At 43.9% G+C, this 21,220-nt stretch overlaps 1 long non-coding RNA gene across 1 annotated transcript; it reads right to left on the bottom strand.

Annotated features, from left to right (window-relative positions):
- Window positions 1-5,033: 5,033 nt before the first annotated feature.
- LOC149356197 (uncharacterized) lies at window positions 5,034-11,285 on the bottom strand. The gene is made up of 3 exons (XR_016289799.1): window positions 11,071-11,285; window positions 10,084-10,264; window positions 5,034-6,023 (listed from the first exon to the last, which is right to left on the bottom strand). It is a non-coding gene; the product is annotated as an uncharacterized LOC149356197 (long non-coding RNA).
- Window positions 11,286-21,220: the final 9,935 nt, after the last annotated feature.

Here is a 21,220-nt window from a genome sequence, read left to right as displayed (position 1 = left end):
CTCCAACTTCTCCACGCAAATTTAACGCACTGCCTTTTCCTGTCGCATTGCCCGCTCCCTTCTTCGCACTGCGTGGAGCGATGGGAGCGGGCATCGAGGCGCCCTGCTCAGCCTCCTCCTGGACTCTCTGTCTGTCGTCGGCTCCGCTCGAAAGCCAGCACGATTTGGTCAACCGCGCTAGATGTATTCTGCACCGTGCGCTCTTCAGTAAAATGTCTGGGCCTCTCTTTTGCATAATACTCTTATTTAGCAATTTTTCTGGACAAGCTTCTCTGTCATTATATACAAAGAGAACCAAGAGAATTATTCCCACAAAACGCTTCATCGGTAACATCTGCACGAACTTCGAAGGCAGCGATAAAAGTATCCCTTGTTCACTGCTTGCAGAACGTAAGGATGTCGAAAAAAAAACGTTCCCCTTCTGTGGGTGTCCCGCGGTTTTGTTGCTCTAGTATCCAATTCTCCTCTCACTCTTATTAATCACCTGATATACCTCCTGTCCCGATCAGTTCGGAAAGTCGGCCTCCAATGAACGGGGCTCTATTCAAGCACGCATGGAGAGAGAAATAAAGAGGGAGAGAGAGAAAGCGGCATGTTTTGCACAGGGTGTCTAACCGTAACCGAACCGGAACCCAAATTTTCACTTCACTTCACTTTAATACCTTGCCCGCTCCCTTCTTCGCACTACGTGGAGCGATGGGAGCGGGCATCGAGGCACCCTGCTCAACCGGAACGATTCAAAAGAACCGTTCCGAACCGGTTCAGGACTCTGTTCAGCGCACATTTTTTTGCAACACGACATACTTTTTCTTACGCAAAATGACATGTGGCAGCGCGCAGATTTACCCACCAAAATTTGCCTGATCTTCGCTGGGCGAAAATGGCTTCCAGGCGGACTGCGACAGCAAAACTGAAGGAAGTCTCGCGCCTAGGAAGAAAGCTAATTTGTGCTTCTGCAATGTGCTTTCGATAATTCTAGAGCATTGTATACGCCATGCTGACGTGAAATCTTGAGTTTAATAGTATTCCCCTTTCACATGCTTACGTACAGCTTCAATCTAGTTGTTAGCACTGTTTTAACTCATAAAGCACTGAGCGAGAATGGTTTTGTGTCGTGTACCATAAATATGTGAAACATAGGCGCAACTTATTAATTTTTGGTTTTATTACTGACCACTCATTTTTATTAATGAGGCGCATTTTTATTAATGACCACTCACTTGAACTAACACACTCATTTAAGTATCTTGGAGTCATTCTAGATGAACATCTTCACTGGAAAAATCAGATTAACGCCGTCTGTTCGAAGTTGGCTTCAGGCTGTTACGCCTTACTACAGGCCCGCGATTGTTTTAACACACAAACACTGCCTACCCTTTATTTTGCACTTATTAACAGTCATTTAACATACTGTGTAGAATCATGGGGTTTGACATACAGTACTTACCTTGATCCTATCCGGCGATAACAAAAACGGGCTATCCGGATTATAACGCAAAGGAAGTATACCGAGCAGAGTAAACCACTTTTCCAGTTATTAAATATCCTTCCTTTTGACCTTTTGGGCTCTTTAAAGATAGCGGTGTGTGTAAAAGACACAGTCCAATATCATCAACCTTTCAATGCCTCCCTGTTTCGCTCATCTTCTCGACTCACAAGAAACCTTAAAACATAGTAACTTTAATCTACCACCGAATTATAACATTTACAGCGAAAGATTGGTGCAGTTTTCAGGAGCCAAGGTTTGGAATGCTTTACCCCCAGAAATAAAACAGTCCCATGAAACAAATAGAGCATTGCGAACATACTTTATGAGCCTTATTTGACATATGTGACAGTTGTCTTCGGTTTGTGTCTGTTGTACCATGTTGTTCATGAAATATTTTTTTCATTCTGCTGTAAAATGCACGTTATTTCATTTTTTCCTTGTTGTATGATGTATTTGGGTCTTTTGCCGTAATTTTGTGCTTTTCATTTTTCACAAGTGCTGTGTCATTGCCTTCATATATTTTGTTTCTGAACCCCACACTAGCCTCTGGCTATGGGTTCAGTAAGTGTTTTGGTAATTTGTATGGCAAGAGTAGAAATAAAATAAATGAATGAATGAATGAATAGAAATGAATGAATGAATGAATGAATGAATGAATGAATGAATGAATGAATGAATGAATGAATGATTGAATGAATGAAACAACCACGTTGTGTAATATTTACTTTCGGAGACATTTATTTTCTCAGGCAGAAGATACTCAATAAGGGCGCGTTCACACTTCACCAAAAAATCCGGCGAGCGAACTGGATTCGCTCACCGCAAAAACTAGGACCTGTTCTTATCTGTTGACGCCCGGGCGAGGCGGAACCGTCGCGCCAGTGCTGTTTCTCGCTTTTGCACACCACGACGCTGCTGGCGACATACACCCATATAGTGAGAAAAAAGCATAAATTTACGCTGTCTATTTACCATAAGCGTATGCATGCTTGCGTACGTTAAACGCAGGCACATTGCCACTTTTAGTTCAGCATATGCTAGCCCAGACGCAAAATAAAACTCAGCCTATAGTGGCGCCATCTGGTTGTCAGGATGGGAACCATCTCTGTAAACAAACCGACTCTCCTCTTAAGCCTAGAAGTGGCAGAATCGTCTTTCCAAATAACAAAAAAAAAACATAAGGCAAAGTTACCCCTTATACATTTTCTTATAGGCGAGGTGTGACGAAGCTTAAGACTGGTGCCCTATTTACGGCCAGTGAACGCACTGAAAAAGGCAGCAACAACGAGAATTCAGTCCGAAGCGAGGGGTGCGGCTTCGAAGGGCGCCGCAGTATTTGTCGCTGCGCGGCGGAAATCGGCCTGGACCGATCGGCCGCGCCGCTTTCCGCCCCGGTCGGCGTCAAAAGCGGCAGAATCCGCTTCGCTCTCGGGATTTGTGGGCAAGTGTGAACGCGCCTTAAGACCCCTCACAATGGCTCAGTGGTTGTGGTGCTCGACAGCTGATGCCAAAGTCGTGAGTTGGATATCGGTGGCGAGGTCGCATTTCGATGGCGACGAAACTGAATTGGTTTTATGAGGAAAGAAAATGAAGCAGTAACTGTCTCGCATATCCCGGTGGACACCCGAAGTCAAGCAGTCGTGGCGGCGTGGAAACGTCCCCGTCTCGCGGCGAAATACAAAAACCTGCGTGTGCTATGCGATGTGAGTGCACTTTGAGGAACCCTAGCTGGTAGACGTTAATCTGGAGTCCTCCACTACAGCGTTCAAAAATTTTTAGTAACATTCTTTAGAAAGACTTTCGACAATTGTTAATAGAACCTATCAACATTGAATAGAAAGTCTTTTAAACGCCTTTGTACATTGTAGTAACAACCTATCAACCGTCTTCCGACAATTGGCCACCGATATCCAAAAGACTCAAGTACATAGAAAGTCTTTATACTTCCTATCATCCCCTTATCGAGTTTGTATACACTTCCTACTGACCCCTTACCGACAATGTCTACCAACACCCTATTAACGGTCTTCCGACAATTGGCCACCGTTATCCAAAAGACTCACGTACATAGAAAGTCTTTATACTTCCTATCATCCCCTTATCGAGTTTGTATACACTTCCTACTGACCCCTTACCGACAATGTCTACCAACACCCTATTGACGGTCTTCCGACAATTGGCCACCGTTATCCAAAAGACTCAAGTACATAGAAAGTCTTTACACTTCTTATCAACCACATACCGACAATGTCTACCAACGCCCTATCAACGGTCTTCCGACAATTGGCCACCGTTATTCAAAAGACTCAAGTACGAAGAAAGTATAATTCCTACATCAACTTTTGGAAAAGTGTATGTTAACTACACAGTACAACACTTTTACCAACATAGTTTTATCACTTCAAAATTATTTTGTGAACACTATCCTGGAGTGCTTAAAGAATAATAGAAGCAAAATGCAAATTATTACATTTATTGTGCACAAGTGTACATACGCGCTACAACACATGCATGATGCATCAAAATATTTTATGGAGAACAATAGAGGAACAGAATATTGCCTTCGGCACGCTTCCCCTCAGTTCCCTCTGAGTAACAATGACTGACACACAGCAATTGAAAAACATAACAGGTTTTAATTCACGATGTTTCGGCTGGACGACCAGCCTTTTTCGAGTATAGTATAGCATTCGAAACAAAAGCTGTGCTCTTCAAATGCTGTAGTACACTTGAAAACGACTGGCCCTCCAACCAAAACATCGTCAATTAAATCCCGTTAGGTTTTTCTTACATATATACGAGGTGTTTCAGGGAAGACTAAGTAATTTTCAAAAAACAGGTATTTTTAGATGAATGTATGGCTTTTTCAGCATAGTATTACCAGTGTTGGCAGGCACCAGAAAACTTGTGAAGAGTCTTACGTAATAAGCTGGTTAGCTAATTTTTATTAATGAACCTTTTCACTATCAGAAACTTTGTTAAAACATTAAGTTGGGCTAGTTGGTAACGGCTTGAAGGAATCATACTCTTAGCGGTAAGAACACACACAACACCAAGACACACACACACAGGACACCCGCTAGACTTCAACTATCTTTACTGGACACTTGTACGACATAAATATGTATCACTGAGCACACGCAGGTGCCTCGTCATCGGCATCAGGTCTAACTACGCCCTCCCCTCTCCTCCAAGGCATACGGTTGCGCCGATAAACAATCCTTTTTTCTGCCAATGCCAGGGAGGGAGTGCTTACACACATGTCACCCGCCTCTTGAATACGAAAGGCCTGGGAGCCGAGAAAAAAGAAAGAAAAATTATCGAAGTCTTTCGTATTCAAGAGGCGGGTGACATGTGTAAGCACTCCCTCCCTGGTGTTGGCAGAAAAAGAGATTGTTTATCGGCGCAACCGTATGCCTTGCAGGAGAGGGCAGGGCGTAGTTAGACCTGTTGCGGATGACGAGGCACCTGCGTGTGCTCAGTGATACATATTTATGTTGTACAAGTGTCCAGTAAAGATAGTTGAAGTCTAGCAGGTGTCCTGTGTGTGTGTGTGTGTCTTGGTGTTGTGTGTGTTTCTTACTGCTAAGAATATGATTCCTTCACTATCAGAGTTAGGCGTCTAGTTGCCATTAGAGATTTGTAGCAGTTACATGCACTGGAGGGGTTTCTTTCCCTGTGTGCTTTCAAAAGCGCATGTATTTTCGCACGATGCAGCCAAATTTTGTCGAGCCACAGTGGCGAAAGTAATCATGTTTTGTACATTCCAGAAACTGATATGGCTACTACGAACAACTGGCTAAAAGTCTCTAACTGCAACCAGTTGCAAACCTGTGTTAGTTAAAAAGTTAATTATCAGAAATTAGTTAACCAGCTTACTAAATACACCTCACCGGCTTTCTGGTGTCTGCTAACACTGGTAATATTATGCAGCAAAAGCCATATTTTTGAAAACTACTTATTCTTCCCTGAAACACCTGGTGCATATAAATACTGCTCACTTTCCTGTACAACACAAAAACGAAATAATTTCTTCTGTAACATGAAAGTTCCATGAGCCACGTAACAAACCCGTGGAAAAAAACTGCATGCATACACACACATCTCTCCAAAACAGCTAAAAAATCCCACACAGTGAAACAATGCTTACACTGTCTTAAGACCAACATTAAAGGCTGCAAACACTAGCGAATTAAAAGTCAAACAAATGCCAAACATATGCTAAATGTCCCCATGGATGTAGATATTAAGCTATGAGCTGATTTTAATAAAAATGCATCAGCACAGAAATGCTTAAGAGACTTTGTTGGTGCACTATCCTGACACTTGTCCTCAATATCAGGCAGCCTGCTTGTTGTTCATCATCATCATCAGCCTGACTATGCCCACTGCAGGGCAAAGGCCTCTCCCATGCCTCTCCAATTAACCCTGTCGTTACTTGTCTGCATCACCAGTGGAAGAGGTAGCGTCCTAGTGATGAGACGTGTGCACGAACAGGTAGCCTTCTCCATGGCAGAATGCAGCAGCAAGAGAACTGCACTTGAAAACATTCAAAGTATACAGTTATAGTAACTTCTAATAGAATCAAACACGGAGCAGCAACAATCAGTTAAATGTGCACCAAAATGCAGCACTCCGAGTGAGTTTGATAAGGCTGCTGAGTAATAGCATAAGCAGCAGTCACAAGACTAGAACTGAATGTAATGCGTCCTTGAACAAGAAAAAGCTATAACATGCTGTTGTGTTCAATTCTGCCCCCACATTCGAAGACTGAATGATATTCACAGGAACTGACATTAACGTGTTACACCTAATTAGGCAGGCTCGAGACAAGGCGGTAGGTGACTATAAGTTCTAGGAACAGTAGGGGAGAGTTATTAGTAGAGTTCGCAGATAGAAATAGTTTACGGATTATGAATACCTTCTTCCGCAAACGAGCAAACAGGAAGTGGATGTGGAAGAGCCCCAATGGTGAGACTAAACATGAAATAGACTTCATACTGTGTGCACACCCTGGCATCGTAGAGGATGTGGAGGTCCTCGGTAAGGTCCGTTGTAGCGACCACAGAATGGTAAGGTCTCGTGTTAGCTTAGATTTGAAGAGGGAACGGAGGAAACTGGTGAAGCGAAAGGCTATTAACGAGTTAGCATTAAGAGGGAAGGTAGAGGAATTCAGACTGTCGCTGCAAAACAGATTTTCCGCTTTAACTGAAGAAGACGACCGCAGTGTTGAAACAATGAATGATAATCTTACAGCTATCGTTACAGAGTGCGCCGCAGAAGTAGGTGGTAGGATGGTTCGACAGGATACCAGCAAGCTATCTCAGGAGACTAAAGATCTGATTAAGAAACGCCAAAGCATGAGGACTTCTAACTCCACAGACAGGATAGAACTAGCAGATCTATCGAAGTTAATAAATAAGCGCAAGGTAGCCGACATAAGAAAGTTTAACGTGGAGAAAATCGAGCATGCTCTAAGGAACGGAGGTAGCCTAAAATCAGTGAGGAGAAAACTGGGCATAGGTAAAAACCAGATGTATGCGCTAAAAGACAAACAGGGCAATGTCATCAGCAATATGGATAAGATAGTTGAATTAGCCGAAGAATTCTACACAAATCTATACAGTAGCGAATGTAATCATCAAGTTACTGAGGGAGGCAGTCGAGCACAGCAATGGGACATCCTGCCAGTAACGAAGGAGGAAGCAAAGAAAGCCTTAGGAGCAATGCAAAGAGGGAAAGCAGCTGGTGAGGATCAGGTAACAGCAGATTTGTTGAAGTATGGAGGAGAGATTGTGCTACAAAAACTAGCCACCCTGTATACGCAGTGCCTTGTGACCTCGAGAGTACCAGAAGCTTGGAAGAACGCTAACATTATCTTAATTCATAAGAAAGGAGACGTCAATGACTTGAAGAATTACAGACCAAAAAGCTTATTGTCCGTTGCCTACAAGGTATTTACTAAGGTAATCGCTAATAGAGTCAGGAAAACCTTGGACTTTAGTCAACCAAATGATCAGGCAGGCTTTCGTAAAGGATACTCGACAATAGACCACATTCACACTACCAATCAGGTGATAGAAAAATGCGCGGAATATAACCAACCCCTATATATAGCCTTCATTGATTACGAGAAAGCATTTGACTCAGTGGAAACCTCAGCTGTCATGCAGGCATTGCGGAATCAGGGTGTGGAAGAGTGTTATGTGAAAATATTGGAAGATATTTATAACGATTGCACAGCTACTATAGTTCTTCATAAAGTCAGCAATAAAATTCCAATACGGAAAGGTGTCAGGCAGGGAGACATGATCTCGCCAATGCTCTTCAATGCCTGCTTACAGGAGGTATTCCGGGGCTGGAATGGGAACAGTTAGGGATAAGAGTTAATGGAGAATACCTGAGTAATTTGCGATTCGCTGATGACATGGCCTTGCTAAGCCACTCAGGACAAGAACTGCAAAGCATGATCAACCAGTTAGACAGGCAGAGCAGAACGGTGGGGCTAAGAATTAACATGCAGAAAACCAAAGTAATGTTCAACAGCCTAGCAAGGGAACAGCAGTTTGCAATTGGTAGCGAGGTGCTGGAAGTAGTAAGAGAATATGTCTACTTAGGGCAGGTAGTGACCGCAGATCCGGATCATGAGAGGGAAATAACTAGAAGAATAAGAATGGGGTGGAGCGCATATAGCAGATTCTCTCAGATCATGATTGGTAGCTTACCAATATCCCTGAGGAGAAAAGTATACAACAGCTGTATCCTACCGGTACTCACCTATGGGGCAGAAACGTGAAGGCTAACAAAGAGGGTTCAGCTTAAGTTAAGAACAACGCAGCGAGCTATGGAAAGGAAAATGATAGGTGTAACGTTAAGAGATCGGAAGAGGGCGGAGTGGGTGAGGGAACAAACGCGGGTTAATGACATCTTAGTTGAAATCAAGAAGAAGAAATGGGCTTGGGCAGGGCATGTAATGCGAAGGCAAGATAACCGCTGGTCCTTAAGGGTAACGGAGTGGATTCCAAGAGAAAGCAAACGCAGCAGGGGACGGCAGAAAGTTAGGTGGTCGGATGAGATTAAGAAGTTTGCGGGGATACAGTGGCGGCAAGTGACAAAGGACAGGGTTAATTGGAGAGACATGGGAGAGGCCTTTGCCCTGCAGTGGGTGTAGTCAGGCTGATGATGATGATGACCAAATTAGGCTACCACGAAGAGATATTTAGCCATTCCAGTCATATGAAGATAACATGCAGGCCATAAAATATAAAAATTATTTTGTGTTTCTGATTTGTCTGCACAAAAATTCAGGCAGCTTTTGTTTTCAAAAGTGATGGCACAAAGACATTGCAATATAATGCACATGTTGCTGTAGATAATGTATCATTTGGAGCTATACCAGGTGTTAGGGGAAAATGTATGAACAAAGAGTACAAAGGTGAGCAAGTTCGTCAGGGCAAGAGTGGCACACTCTAAAGCAAATGAATCAAAATATTAAGGCACACACTGCGTCAGATACAATACTTGTAAGTAAAGCTGCATAGAACTACAAGCGATAAAAGCCTCAGAAACGTGCCCCTAAGGGAGCAGCTGGACTGGTAGTTTTTTATTTGTCCCGCAGCACATCCCTCTAGTGCTGAGGCCTGCTCATATCTGTTTAAGTTAAGAAAACAAGGGAAACAAGCAAACAAGTGTTCCAAAGAAAATAAAAATGTGCACTTAGGTTGTTCTTTAGGAAATTACCTGTCACTAATTGCAGCAATAAATACCTCGAGAAAGAAAATAAGTTATTTACACAGCTTATTACAAACCTTGATGGCACGGGAGAAAGGCAACATCAAATGCATCGGTTCAAGTAAAGCCAGGGGTCTTGTTAAGGTCACAGCAATATTTGTTGACTTAGGCTCAGCTAGTGTAATGCAATCAGTAACTGAACGTCGGCATGAATAAAAAAAACAATGCACCAATACTCAATTCCAAATGCATTTCAACTGTACAGTGCAGTCAGTTGTGACAAAGGGAGTGTGAAAGAAAACCTCAGCAATGCTCATGACATCGAATAAGCACCTTTCTTCTGTACAGCTAAAATATAAGCTTTGCAGGGTTTCATGTAATGCAAGGATAACCTGGTAAGGTATCAATTATTGATGCTAGCAACAAATATGCTTCTAAAGCAGAGTGCTCCACTTGAACGCCAATATTCAATTATGCATTGCCCGTTAGGCCATGCCTATCACATCACTGGTTCACTTCAAACATGCCATACCTTGTAAGAGGTAGGTACTGCTGAAGTAAACCTATAAAATTTATTTGCTGCATTTAGACTGCTGTATAAAGGTCATGAAGCAGATAATTGTTTTAATTTGGTCTATACAGTGGTCAAGATTTCCAAGCACGAGAGGCATGAGGGAAAAAGCTATAGAAAGCATTTCACACTATAACACAATGCACTTGACTAGGGGAGTGCTTTCATGACGCCCGCAATATCTTTTCCCTTTCTCTTGGTCCTCTTTTAAAAGAAAAAAAAACGAAAGAGAGAGGGAGCCTGGACCAGAAGATTTTTGGCAGGCTAAAAAAGACAAGGAAAATATACCCACTTGTCTACCTATCCTTTTACAAGTGGCACATGCTTGATATCCAGTGTCAATGGCTGATAGGCTGAACCAGCAGGTCTTGATGTCATTTGCCTCTGGTTGAGGTAGCATTGGCTCGATGACAGATGAAAGCTGGTGCAAAAGTAGCGTGATGATACCGGTGGAGCAGCTGTACAGGGCTTGACTGCGGGTGCATTTGAAGAAAGGCAGCATTAGAGCTATGCTTTCATAAACATCACAGAAGGCACATCCCATTAAAACCTCTAGCTGTTCAGTCCAATGTGTTCATGAGTGGAGGCTAATTATTAATTACCTATGCCTCCAATAGTTAGCAAAAAAATGGTTTACAAAGCTTGTCATACTTTTCTTAAAGCTATTATTCGCGAATCACGTTATATTTTTATCGCTTCAGACTGAAAATGGGGGAATGACATAAATGTAGTGAACGTAAAAAAATAAAATGACAACAAACCTTCCATTGTGCGATTACCTCAGCTGCACTGCAATGGAATGGTTCTGCTATTTTTAATCGTCGTTTCGTTGACCAGAACTATCAAGAAACACAGCACTTGATGTGACTGCGACGTAGAACGGGCAATGCTCCTTATCCAGTAAACACTCAGGCAGCAGAATCAAAAGACGCACGCCGCTACAAGCACTTTTCGTTCTTATGGTCTCCTTTTCACGCGCTGCTCCTGTTCAGTCGGAATAACGAATCAAGCAGCACCCCATAGTTCTGGGCGTGCAACCAAATTCTATCACATAACTCCTGCGCCGAGGAGCTGCCGCAAACAGCGTGAGGCGGCGGGTTAAAAGTTGCATAGTTGGCAAGCGAGCGTGTCAGAACACCTTCTCTCTGCAAACGATCGCGTGGTGCCCGCATTTTGCACCTCACTGCGAACAAGACGTGAAGACCAACCCAAATGCATTCGCAGCCCTCAATCATACCCCCGACATATCGCAGAAGTCATTTTCCAGTTCTGTACTTACATTTGTCAACGTTCACGGCAAGCCGTTTCTTCTATCGGGCATCGGGCGCCGGCCGCTCTCGGCGTGGTTGCGTGCAGTACGTCAGAGCAGTTTTTGAGCACTGCGTGCGCGTAAGAACGTCTTCCGCAGCACTGGAGCCATCTGTCACCTTCCGAGTTCAGTCACACTACCACAACACTAACGAGGCCGCACATTTAAGACAAACAAACCGAAGAAACGCACCCACATCACAACCGTCGCACCCCGCCAACAAAGAGTCGTTTCAGCGTCCTAAAAAAGATAGTGTAGAACGCGGCCAACATGAGACTCGCAATCCGCCGCCAGCGAACGGAAAGGTGACGATAATGTCGCCTAACTTTACACGCGTTAAAAAAAGAATTGATAAAGCCCTTTTTGCCACAAACTTGTTGCACTAAACGACAAAATATTTTGTTTCAATTACAAAGTCAGCAAATTGGAATGATTGCGGTGAAAAAATGCGACTACTCACAAGCATCTGTTTCTGGCGGCGCTACGAACGAAAGCTTGGAAAACCGGGCAGCATGCCAGGCAGCTACAGGCGACGCATCTGGGGCCAGGAAAGCCGCAGCCGCTGCACGGCTGCACTGTCTGCCTAGTTCTAAGGCTATAACTCAGCTCCCCGTAACTGCGTCGCAGAATAAGGAATGATGATGATGTTGCCAAACGCTACTGGTTTCGATTTTTATTTTCGCATATTGTGTGGCTTAGCGTACTCTACACAGCTTGGCTCATGCGATTTAGTGTACGTGTGTGTACCTAGGGAACACGAGCGTTCGCACGCCGCTCTAGCGTGACGCGCGAAACTTTCAAGGCTGCGCTGCAGCATCGCCTCTGTTTTGTGTGTGTTTATATCACGTCATTGGACACCTTGCACGCTCTATGCTCGAGCGAGCCCCGCCGACAGTCGCGCTACCGTAGTCTTTGTGTGTGCTTCCTTGATTGCTTTTTGCCTCTGCCTTAGGCGGTCCTCGGCTCGGCCTCACGTCCGCTGATGGCAGTAAGAAAAGGCGAAGACTGAACACATGCTTTCGCGCGTCTACTCCGTATGACTACGTTAAAACCCAACACTTTATTCCAGGATTCCTTAGTCATTGCATTACGGGAAGATAGAAAATACAGCTCTCACCACGTTTTCCCTCGCCACAGCTTCGTACCGTGTTTGCGTTGAAGGAGATGCAAGTGAAGATGCGGAAGAGGCACTGCGCCTGTGTTTTAGCGGTGCTCAAAGTGGGGGCTGCTCTCACCCTAGATTTTTCCATACTGGAAGCTCCTCTGTGGCTCAGTACTACCGAAAAATGTAACAAGTGAAGAATGAGGGCTTATAGTGCTCCAATTGCCGTGCACCTTCCTCATGCAAAGTCCTTGTTACCGCAGTTGAGTACAGCGGGCCGCTGTTACCTGTTTTGTTTCTCTATACTTCTCTTTATAGTATCGGCCGCCGAACATGAATAAAAATTAATATTGCCTTGCCTGAAATTTCGCATGTACAGTCGCTGAGGAACGAAGCAACTTGAGTTCTCGAAGCTGTAAGCCTGCACACGTTACACAGAATTTACTCAGAGCGCGAAGCGGTGCGGCCCTTTTCGCGTGAGGTTTTTCAGTCCCGTGCGATCAGCCATTGCTGGTCGCTCGAGGAGGAGGGTAGTGCGAGGGTTTAAATGGGCGCTCCCACGTGGAGTGGCATAGTGCACCGGGCACTTTTGCATGGCGGGCAGTGTGCAGGGAAAGTGTGCTTGCGGTGCAGGTTCAGGAAGCTGGTGATATAATTTGGGCGCCATTTGGGCTAGCGAGAACGTGTCATTCAATGAGTGTGGAAACACATCGGTGCAATATGCTAAACTTGAATTTTTTTGTAGCTCGCAACAATAATCCCTCTGAAACCTCAGAGCGAAACGCTCTTAATGCTAGTGTGTTTTAGCACCGTCGTACGGTACATCACTGTTGAACTGCACGTTAAAATATGACCTATCAAGAATTACAACAATATCAACACCAACGTGTTTCGAATTGGCAGAGTTGTTGTACAGCTCTGCTGAAATTCTTTCTTAGTTCTGAAATGTTAAATCTGTTTAATGACTGCCAGAGTACAGAATTTAAGGACGAATACGCAGCAGAAAGCATTGTTTTCGTGTAGAATGAGCCATCAGCGAAACTGATTCGCTGTAACGAAGTCATCATTGCGCTTATGTAACACAATATGTCACTAGCTCCTATTTTTTCTTAAAGTTCTTTTAATTTCCTTGAAGTGCAAGGCAATAATACTTGAGTATTCTATGAATTCATTCACTTTGTACCAAAATTATTTCGTTTGCTGGTAACTTTTTTCGTAGACTTTATACAATCAAAAATTGTCACTAAATGTCTTCAATTCAAAGCACGTTTCTGAATTTCGGGATAAATGTTCTGTTATGAACTTTGCCCTTTTCCCCGCACTCGAAAATGCGAAAGCAGTAAATCTAGTATTGAGAAAATTGAACTGAAATTTCTAAAAATCCACAGCGTGCTCGGCTATGGGAATGTGATTGCAAATTTTTGTCTCGTCTTCAAGGTTAGTTAAGTTGCCGGTTTGAAGTTGTCGGCTACAGTACTTGATTATTTTTGGCTTTTATTTGTTTATTCGCATCACCAAAATGCTTTCTCGGTTCGTAGTATATTTCTATTGACAGCAGTATATAAGCAGTAAGAAAATTGTATGAACTTTCTATCAACAAATGTTGATAAAATATGCCCTAGAAAATATGACTGCAAATGTTTGTTTCGTGTTCAAGGTTGCTTTAGTTGCATTGACATGTTAGGCTAGAGTACTTAATTAATTTAGGCATTTATTCTCATTATAAAACGTTCTGTCGGTGTCTATAGTATGTTTCTACTGACAGCAGTACATAGAAAGCAGTAAGGAAATTGTATGAACTTCCTATCAACGAATGTTAATAGAATATGCTTGGCTAAGGGAATGTGAGTGTAATGTTTGTTTCGTGTTCAAGGTTGTTTTCATAGCTTTGAAGTGTTCGCCTACAGTACATGATTTGAGGCATATATTCGCATGACCAAAAATGTTTTGTCACTTTCTAGAGTATTTCTGCTCACAGCAGTCCGTAAAGAACATAAAGTATTAAAATGGAATATATCTTCTGTTTTAAAACGTTTTCCCATATCCTGATTACATTCCAAACGCATTTGCTGCGAATAATGTTGGTCGCTTTTCGATATAGTGAAATTGTTGACTAGCTGCAACAGATTCCACCATGCAATCAGGTAAGATGTCACGATTATGCGAACAAGATAGCGTTAATCACCTCGAACACCATGCAGTTTGTTCATTTACTTCTCTCAACGTGTCAAACTGCACCCAGCTTTTCTAGTAACTTTCTATTGACAGGAGTAAATACAAAGAAGTAACAGTCTACCAACATTGTATTGACAAAGGTACATAGAATGTAAAAATTATTTTCTAGTAACTTTCTATTGACAGGAGTACATACAAAGAAGTAACTTCTATCAACGTTGTATGAACAATTGTTGATAGAATGTAAAAGTTACTACAAGGTTACTAGAGTCAATAGAATGTTAATACAAATTCTAAAGAAAGTTGATATCCATTTTTGTAAGGGAATAGACTCCGCGCCTCTCTGACGCGTTAAACCCCACATATTATTCCTATTATTACAAAACAAAGCAATATAAGTTGACTCTTTTTTTTAAGGATTCAATCATTCTTTCCTGCATGCGACGGAAATAAGCAAAGAAAGGCGGTAATGCAGCAGTGGTACTATACCTAGAAAAAAATAACAAATAGCGATTACACAGAGGCAATGCGGAAATCTGTGCGCTCGCGGGGTTGCGATAGTGACTACGCACAGAAAGATGCTACTTCAATGAAATCTAACTGCGCTGAAGTGATTTTGAGTTATGTTGATGCCCTGAAATTGTTCTCCTTATAAGAAAAATGAATGCCAGTCGCTAAAGGGCAGCTTCGTTACGCTGTTCACGGACTGCAGTATCTTGAGTTCTCTAATCGGCGGCTTATATCTGACTCCCACTGTCCCCGCCAGCAGTCACCGAAACCAAGGAGCGTAGGCGGTGTATTTTTTTTAAATAATTTGTGGTGTTCACTATTAAGAGCTTAATAAGGTGATTATTTTTATGGATAATTGATTAGAAAGAAGAAAAAATTAGGAGACACTTTGGCGACTAAAGTGGTGAAAGGCGAAAGCCTGAGTACAGCATTCTGCCACGAATGTGGTTGTGAATGATGATTCAAGTGCTGCCAGCGAATGGCGCGTCCATTGGCGGTCTGCTTGTGTCACTGATGTATGATTAAGATGTTAAGCTTCGCCTGTAAGAGTGGAACGCGACATCGTCTTGCAACGCTGCTAGGGAGTCCACAGAACGCCACCGCCCATTCGGTTGTACGTCTTGCTGGACGGTAAATTTATTTTTGAGGAAAGTAAATGTATCTCTCTCGCGCATATCTGGGTGGACACGTGAACCTCGCCGTAAGGGAAGGGGGGAAGATGGGAGTGAACGAAGACGCCGTATTAGCTAGACGCGCCTTTGTTCATTCCAAACCATTCAGCTGGCATGGCGGAGTGGCTAGGCGTGCTACTGTCGAACTCCGGAGACCCTGGTTCGATTCCCTAACTCGACCAATTTCGTACTCAGTTTTATTGATTTATGTGGTCTGACTAGAAAGATTAATTAGGCTATTTGATATTTACATTATTGTAATTATATCCATCGTGTTCTGTCATTCACCTGTCAAATGTTGGAACTGTCTATGATGTTCGACACAATGTATATGAAACGAGAAACGTCGAAACGGGCAACGTCGAACTAGGTGGGGAAGTGGGTGGTGGTGGAGCGAACGCGGTTTCGGACTGCTTATCTGTTTTTTCAGCAACGTCTGCTTCCGCGGACGCGGTTGTTGCTGCGACGCGCGTCTTTCTTCTCTTTTCCTCTTTCTTCTGACCTCTTGATTCTCCTCTATCTTAATTAAGCTAATTGATTAATTAAGCAATTAACTAAACTCAGTCCCACCTAGTTGGAGCATCACTATACGATCCCTTTAATTGGTTGCATGGTTACTAGCCAAAGTACAATTGGCCCCATTTGAAATGCGCGCGCTGTGACGTCACGAGCATTTTGACCAATTGAAAAGCGTGACATTTCTGTCGACAACTCCTGCTTACAACGATGAGGCATTAAAGGCTTCCGCCTTAAAAACAATCACATGCCGCCGGAAGGATCCCAACCCCCGACATCTGAATTTCGCGTCCGGTGCTGTAAAGATTGATCTGCAGTGACGGCTACACAATCTTCTGCTTTCGAGGTACTTATCTGTAGTGCAGTGTAGTGTAACCGAACCATAAGAGTTTCCACCAGCGCCACCCTCGTCAGTAGCGCCGAACACAGTACGTCTTCTTTTATCGAGAGTGCCGCTTAGGAACGAGGTCGAATGGTGAGGGCGGAAGCTGTGCGAGATCCCTCTTTTGCAAACAACGGCGTCAAGACTCCCATCATCGAGGCCTTCGTTAGCGATTGAGAAGACTAGAGAAGGGAAAAGAGGGGTTCGTTATGACTAATACATGGCGGCCGCCAGCAGTCGCCGTGACCAAGACGAGAGGCTTATGCCTGTTGGCACTCTTTAGATTAACGCTTTGGCGACGGCATACGTTCAGCATTCACAGCAATCCACCTTACGTAGATCGGCTGCAGGTAGGTGGGGGATGGGGCATTTTAGAGTGCAGCTCTTATGCGCCCGTTCTTGCGTTCCACGTCGTAGCCGTTGTAACAGGTTGTCCAAGCAGCAGAGCGAATTTAAGCCTCCTGTAAGGTGGTTGCCACGTTAAGATCCAGAAGAGTGGATAACAAAGCAATATTCCACATGATAGGTGGTGTGTTACGCACACCCACACGCACACACTCCACCGCAGGTGGCCCGTGAAACGTTGCGCTCAAACTTCACATTAGAGAGATATAGCATATGGTTACCGTGTTTACGTTACCGTTTACCGGGCTCGGCTGGCGACATCTGCGCATGCGCGCCCATTACCGGGCCAGTAACACTTTACGGAAACTCTTTAGCGCTGCGGAGAGAGTTAGCGTTAGCTTGTAAACAAACATGGCGTCGCCCTGCTCACCCGCTTCGGAATAAATTCATTCATTTATTCATTCATTCATTCATTCATTCATTCATTTATTGTACCCTTAAAGGCCCTTTTCGGGCATTACATAAGGGGGGGGAGACAGTTGAAATACAAAGTAAATGTTAATACAGTAAAATACAACACAATGCAATGCAAGAAGAATGAAAAACAAAAACAAAATAAAACAAAAAGAAAAAGAACTAGAGTACACTAGGAAATGTTAAGATGCAGTTCTAATCAATACATGGTGGCGGATAGGCTAAAGGAAGGAATAGTAACAAGAAAAGTAAATGGTAAAAAATCAAAGCATGCGGTTGTTTTTTCATTTGCTGTAATGTTCGATTAGTGCGTCTCTAAATTTACTAGCGTCACGCTTGTTTACAATGTGGTCTGGTAACTGGTTCCAATTTTCTATTGCTGTAGGTAGAAATGATTTATTGAAGGCGATTGTAGAACCATGTAAACGCTGAACACTCAGGGAATTGAAGAGGCGACGCGATGTTCTGATGGGAGGTAGGAGTAATGAGTCGCGGAGGTAAGGAAAGTTGTAATACAATTTATGAAAAAGGCAAAGCCGTGAGATTTTTCGACGGTTCTCGAGTGGTAGAAGGTTGAGTGTTGATTTAATCCTGGTGATGCTGCAGTATCTGTCATAATTTGAGGTAATGTAACGTGCTGCGCGGTTCTGAATAGCTTCTAGCGTGTTGTCACCGCTGTCAGGGTGTTCTAGGGTGTTGTCACCGGGTGTCACCGCTGGATTCTTTGATGCGACAGCTCACTCAAATGGTAGCGGTTCGCTTTTATTTCGCATACTCTCACCCATACGTCGAGGTTTAAGCGACAACTAGCCCATGTTGTTGCGATAATTCTGTGATTTACGAGCACTTAAGCCTAACTATCCGCGTCGCAAATTTTCCTTCCTCCAAGCGCGTAGCCAAGGAAGCAACAACACCGTAGCTTTTGTGACAGCTTTAACATTTTTCTCTCAATTTTCATAGTTTTCTTCCTGGAAAAACAAAAACATTCTGGTAATGCTTGTCATATTCACCACTAAATTCAGAAAAAAAAGTTTCTCCAGTCCAGAGTTCAAGCGCTTTGACTTACTGTCACCAGATGGCGCCACTATGTTTACATCCGTGCTCTTCGGATCACGCGTGGAGACCGGGACCGGACAGACTGCGAGAGCGTCTGCGTAAAATAGATGAGTACTTTCCTTTAATAGTTTTAAAAGTGCGTTTAGTTTTTTTAGGCTGTTGGGGGAAGTGCAGGTTAAGGAATAGAATTTAGGTCAGTGACCTAATTTCGGCCGGGACTATTTGGCCGACAGTTGTCTCAGTGTTTTTTTTTTGTACGTTAACTTTTAGAGAGATAGCTATTTTTTTCCAAGTGATTGATCGGCATTTGCGGTAGCCAGACTTTTATTTTAATTTTGCACGTGTTTTCAAGTGTTTTCGTCATGAGCGTGTAGATATCTGGGCATTTGGTGCAAGCAATAATCGAGTGTTGCTACGATGGTTAAGCTACTGAAGGTTAGATGTATGGAGTGTGAGGAATCGGTGAATTTAAAAGAAACGCGGTTCGATTCAGTGGAGGAGGCCGAAGGCGCAGATTTTATGTGCAAATTCTGCGTATTAGGTGCACGCCTGGACAGGGCTGAACAGGCGAACAGCGAACTAGTGCTGAGGATGGATGCTCTAGAAACAGAGTTACAGATAGAGAGGGCAGAGAAGCGTAAGCTTCAAGTACAGCTATCTCAGATCGAGTCAAAAACGGCTGACACCGCCATTGGAAGCCACAATGACGGGCATTCCAGCGCCAGCCACGTGGATGGGGCTTGCACTGGCATGGACAGCGAGGGGCCAGTAGGTCAGACATGTTCAGGCAGGAACAGCTATGCACAGGTGGCAGCTGGGAATTCGAAAGGCGGTACTGAGAAGGGGTCCGAGCTATTTCCAGGAAATGAGGGCACAGTCGCTGATAAGAGGCAGGGAGTTCCGGAAGTTAGGAGGGAGTGGCAGAGTACCCTAGTGCTTATCGCTGGTGACTCAAACATGGGGCGCTGCAAAAGAGCTATTCTGGACCGGGTGAAGGGTGATAGGCGGGTAGCAGTCGGGGTGTTTCCAGGAAAGACAATGGACGATGTCCTGACAGCGACTAAAAGTGAACTTTCCGAGAAGGCTGCAAGGCGTAACTTGGTAGTGGTAGCGGCGGGGCTAAATGATGTCCTGAATGGTAACGCCGCACAAGTAGGGAAAACATTAGCTGAGGGAGTTGACGGTATAAGGGCGATAGCACAGCAAGCGCAGATCGTGGTGTGTACAGTGCCGGAGGTACAAGGAAGGAATGCAGAGGTAGCTAAAGACGTTGTGAATCTTAATCGCGAGATAAGGCAGTTAGGCCTCGAGAAAGGCTTTGAGGTGGTAGAAATAAACAAGGAAGTGCACAGGGCAGGTTCGGGCAGAGACTTTGGACGAGATGGCATCCATTTCAGTGGAAGGGTAGGAGAAGAGATAAATAAGCTGGCGCCTGGGAGGCCGAGCGGTAGTTTTTTTAGGGGGTCCACGGTGGCTCAGGGCGTAGGGGTAGGTAGAAGCGAAGTAGTAAATCTAACAATGGCGGCTGAGCCCAACAAAATGGCTACTATGAGGCCCAGAAAGAAAACTACGAAAAAGAAATTTAACGCCAGGATCAGTTGCATAAACATGCTAGAGGGTAGAAAGAGAGCGAAATGGCTAGAAATAGAACAGCAGTTAAAGGACGAAGCAGTAGGTGTGTACGCTCTATGCGAGACACATCTGAGGGATCTAGAAGATCCACCTTTCATCGATGGCTATGTCTGGGAAGGGTGCAACAGAACAACAACGGAGAAGAAGGGAGGAGGAGTAGGTATGCTGATACATCAAGGAACAAATTGGCAAAGAATAAAATCAACTTCCAAAGAACATGTCTGGGTATCAGGTACAATTGCTGGCAAAAGGACATGGCTAGGGGTAGTTTATTTAGGGACCGGGGACAAATGCAGGCAAGAAAACAAGGATCTAGTTAAGTGCCTCAATGACGATATAAAGCAGATTGGAGACGGTGTCGATATTATTTTGCTTGGAGACATGAACGGCCACATCGAGGATCTGGATGGATACACAGATTGTAACGGGAAGTTAATGCTAGACTTGTGTGAGCGGCACAACTTAGTTATTGTCAATAGAGAAACTAAATGTGAGGGACAAATCACGTGGGAATCCCGTAACAGGCAAACAACCATTGACTACTGTCTAATGTCGCAGGGCATCTATAGCAAGCTCGCAATAATGGAAATAGACGAAGAGGGGAAGGACAGCCTAGGAAGTGATCATAAACGTATTAGTCTACAGTTGGGAGCCCTAGTCAAAAGAGAAATGCAACGAAGTCCAAAAGACAACGCAAAATTAAATGATGAACAAATAGCGCTAATATCAGCCGATATAGAAGAAGTAATTGAGAAATGCCACATGGAAAATTGGGATTACAATCAGTTGGAACTGCTCATCACTACAAAAATGAAACAAGTGAAAGGAGTTAACCGCTGGAGAGGAAAGCGGAAGCCACGAAGCTGGTGGAATATGGAAATTAAGGAGGCCATCGAACAACGACGGGTGGCTTCAAGGGAACACAGAGAAGCAAAGAGGGCGCAGTTATCTGTAGAGGAAATAGGAAAAAAATGGGAATCTTATCGACAAAAGAAACAGCAAGTTCAGGTCCTAGTCCAGGCTAAAATAAAGCAGTCCTCTGATAAATGGCTGGCTGAAGTTCGCCAGGCAAATAAAGGGGGGCCAAGAAAAGTCTGGAACCATATAAGCTGGTTGGGAAAAACAAATCAAAGAAAGCAGGAACAGATTATAGATGCTGAGGGAAAATGTTTGGAGGGAGACGATGCTGTGGACTACATTACGTCATTTATAGCTGCGTCTTTTAGCGACGCCAATGGGGTAATCTCCCCAAGTGAG

Source organism: Amblyomma mixtum, chromosome 3, assembly GCF_055824585.1.
Source record: "Amblyomma mixtum isolate Tamu chromosome 3, ASM5582458v1, whole genome shotgun sequence".
NCBI classification, from domain to species: domain Eukaryota; kingdom Metazoa; phylum Arthropoda; class Arachnida; order Ixodida; family Ixodidae; genus Amblyomma; species Amblyomma mixtum.
This window is presented reverse-complemented; position numbering and strand designations above follow the sequence as displayed.